At 60.9% G+C, this 3,849-nt stretch overlaps 1 pseudogene; it reads right to left on the reverse strand.

Annotated features, from left to right (window-relative positions):
* Positions 1-160: 160 nt before the first annotated feature.
* Positions 161-2,202, reverse strand: LOC144962326 (small subunit ribosomal RNA; annotated as a pseudogene).
* Positions 2,203-3,849: the final 1,647 nt, after the last annotated feature.

The raw sequence follows: 3,849 nt of genomic DNA on the forward strand, positions 1-3,849 counted from the left end.
GGGGGGGCAAGCGTTGCCGCGCGGGGTTTACTCGCGGCGCAACGCCGCCGCCCCGTTTATCAGCCTGGACCGCTCCCCGGCCAGGGAGCACCCGGCCTCACCGGACAGTGTTTTAAACCCTTCACCCTCGGGCGGGCGGGCTGGGGGCAAAACGAATCGGACGTGATCCTACCGAAGGTTCACCTACGGTAACCTTGTTACGACTTTTACCCTCTCGGGGCAGCGCAGTTCGGGCGACATCGCGACGACTGCGATTTCAGGAGCCGAAGCTCCGTCTCGCCGGCCACTCCGGGGCCCTGGCTGCGCCGTCCACCGAAGGTAGCGACGGGCGGTGTGTACAAAGGGCAGGACGTAGTCGGCACGGGATGCTGACCCGTGACTACGTGGCATTCCGAGTTCACGGCCCAACTCGCAGGAAGACCGACCCCGGACATGAAGACTCCTACGCTCACGTCTACACCGCGCCGGCTGGCGCCACCACTGTACACACGTGCAGCCCAGGACGTCTAAGGGCATCACAGACCTGTTATGGCTCCATCTCGTACGCACTGCTCGAGGTCAATCCCTGCAGGACGCGGCCTGCGCGACGGCGGTCCGGGGCACCGCCTCTCCCTGAGTGGGAAGACCGACGCCCGACCCGAGAGCCGAACGCCGACCCAACCCGTGAGACGACCCCTCTTGACCGCCGTTTGTTATCCGCCAGGGCAGAGTCTCGCCCGTTATCGGAATGAACCAGACGGATCGCTCCACGGCTAGCAACGGCCATGCACCACCACCCACCGAATCATGAAAGAGCCTCAGTCTGTCAATCCACGCGGTGTCCGGACCTGGTAAGCTTCCCCGTGTTGAGTCAAATTGAGCCGCAGGCTCCACTCCTGGTGGTGCCCTTCCGTCAATTCCTTTAAGTTTCAGCCTTGCGACCGTACTCCCCCCGGAGCCCAGGCACTCTGATTTCTTCCCGGGGCCTCGCGAGGCTTCCCCACAGGGACGTCCCCGCGTAACCGGTCGGCATGGTTTACTGTCGGAACTACCGCGGTACCTGATCGCGTTCGTTCCTCCGACTTTCGTTCATGATCAACGAAGGCGCTCTTGGCCGGTGCCTTCGCTCTTGTTCGTCCCACCGCGATCGTCGGATTCCACCCCTCCCGCGGTAGTACGCCGCCCCCCGGCCGTCTCTATAGACCTCGCCCACCGCCCCCACGGAGACCGGTCCCGTGGTTACATTGCGGGCGGTGGCGTCATCACATCGTTCCGAGCAAAGCTGTGCGAGCACGACCTGCTTTGAGCAACTCCAATTGATTCAGGGAGAACACCGCCCGTACCTTAGTGTCGGCCCAGATACGCCACGTACCAAGCCGACACGGCTTAAGACGGAAAGAGACTAAACCGGCAGCGACGGGCAAGCGATGCCCGGCGAGATCCGTCGCGAGGGTCCGTTGCGGCACCGGAAGGCACCGCTTGCTCCATCCCCAAAACCACGACGGTGCATAATCGCCGGGGCAACGTCACCCGCGGTTTGTCGCTGCCGTCACCTCAGAGATCCAACTACGAGCGTTTTAAACGCAGCAACTACAACATACGCCATCGGAGCTGGAATTACCGCGGCTGCTGGCACCAGGCTTGCCCTCCGATAGGTCATCAACGGCACGTGTTTGTCTACGCTCAATCCGACCGCTAGGCTCGCATGCGAGCCCAGCCCCGACATTTATCTTCACTACCTCACCGTGCTGGGAGTGGGTAAGTTGCGCCCTGCTGCCACCCTTAAGCGTGGTAGCCGTCTCGCAGGCTCCCTCTCCGGGATCGAACCCTGATCCTCCGTCACCCGTAGCCAACACGGGGGGCTCTTGCCCGGGCCGTCTAAATTTGATGGGACGGCGAGCAAACGGGCACGGCCGCTAACAGCGGTCGTCACATACCCCAGAGTTCGCCTCAGCCTGGCGGGCGGCGTTAACCACCCGCCGCCGGTCAAGATCCTAATAAATGCGCCCTCTCCCCCGCGGAGGTAACCCCGTTAGGAGGAGGACTCGTGTGCACGTATTAGCTCTGGGATTCCTACAGGTGTCCGGACAAACATCGCCCACCCCGTGTATTATCGCCGATATACTGAGCAGTTCGCGCTTCCCCTTCGTGTAGGGTGAGCATAGGCGTGCATGGCTTAACCCTCAAGACAAGCATAAGACTACAGGCAGGATCAACCTGGTAGCGTATCCATTTCCAACCCGGCGGGACGGACCCGCTGGGACAGGAGGCTACGGGCGCCGACGACCGAAGCCCAGACGCCGAGAACTCCCAGCGCTCGACTCCTTCGCCGACGGCCCTTCTCGACTCTACCGCACAAACGTTTCACCCCTTCGGCCTTCTCGCTGCTGGGTCGGACTGCTCCTACCGCCCGGACACGCTCGCGCTCACACGACTCTAGTCCTCTACCGAGGAGCTAACCTGGGAACCGACTCCGGACTCTCCGACCACCGCTCGTCCAGGCGCTGGTGACCGTGGGTGTACCAGAGGCCACCGCGCGCCTTTCGGCTCGCCTTGCTTCAATTTCAATTTTTCCGACCGACGACCGCCTTCCCTACTATACGTCCCAAACCCCTGGTAAGGTAGCCCTTTTCCTCTTGCGGACTACTAAAAAAAAAAATTTTTTTGGTGCAAATTCAGATTCGACCCCAGGCACGTATGGCAAACCCGAGCCCGACCTCCGAACAGCCCGAATTTTCCCATCGCACTACTCTAGCGAAGTAGCGGGAACGCGTTTTTTTTTTTTAAACGCCGCGTAAAACGGTCTTCCGAGCGAGTACAGGGCCCTACGGGAAGGGCCCCGAAGTTCAAAACCGTCGGCAATGGGGAGGTCCCAGGTGCGATCATAGGTGGTGGGTTTATTTCATTCAAATTCGCTCCGTAGAGGAAATGCGCTCGACCAAAGTTTTTTTCCCTCGGCCCTCGGAGGGCTTACCGCGGGAGCGTCCCGGCGCTAGAGTCCTTCTCGGCCGTAGCGAGAGCTTTCTTACCCCAGGGACGCCCGTGCGGTAAAGCCTCGAATCGACGAGGCGATAAAATCGTATGAATAAAGCTCCCAAACCGGGATTTGAACCCCGGCGCGGTTGGCCGGCCCGTGGGCCAACTCGATCGAGCCCGAGTCGTCGATCGCCCGACTCTAGCGAAGTAGCGGGAACGCGTTTAACACTCCGCCAAGCGAGTACAGGGCCCTAACGGGAAGGGCCCCGAAGTTCAAAACCGGTCGGCAATGGGGAGGTCCCAGGTGCGATCATAGGTGGTGGGTTATTTTCATTCAAATTCGCTCCGTAGAGGAAAATGCGCTCGACCAAAGTTTTTTTCCCTCGGCCCTCGGAGGGCTTACCGCGGGAGCGTCCCGGCGCTAGAGTCCTTCCTCGGCCGTAGCGAGAGCTTCTTAACCCCAGGGACGCCCGTGCGGTAAAGCCTCGAATCGACGAGGCGATAAAATCGTATGAATAAAGCTCCCAAACCGGGATTTGAACCCCGCAGGGTTGGCCGGCCCGTGGGCCAACTCGATCGAGCCCGAGTCGTCGATCGCCCGACTCTAGCGAAGTAGCGGGAACGCGTTTAAACACTCCGCCAAGCGAGTACAGGGCCCTAACGGGAAGGCCCCGAAGTTCAAACCGGTCGGCAATGGGGAGGTCCCAGGTGCGATCATAGGTGGTGGGTTTATTTCATTCAAATTCGCTCCGTAGAGGAAATGCGCTCGACCAAAGTTTTTTCCCTCGGCCCTCGAGGGCTTACCGCGGGAGCGTCCCGGCGCTAGAGTCCTTCTCGGCCGTAGCGAGAGCTTCTTACCCCAGGACGCCCGTGCGGTAAAGCCTCGAATCGACG

This window comes from Berghia stephanieae, unplaced genomic scaffold, assembly GCF_034508935.2.
Source record: "Berghia stephanieae isolate SIO BIC M18660-M18661 unplaced genomic scaffold, UCSD_Bste_1.3 scaffold864, whole genome shotgun sequence".
Taxonomy (NCBI): Eukaryota; Metazoa; Mollusca; class Gastropoda; order Nudibranchia; family Aeolidiidae; genus Berghia; species Berghia stephanieae.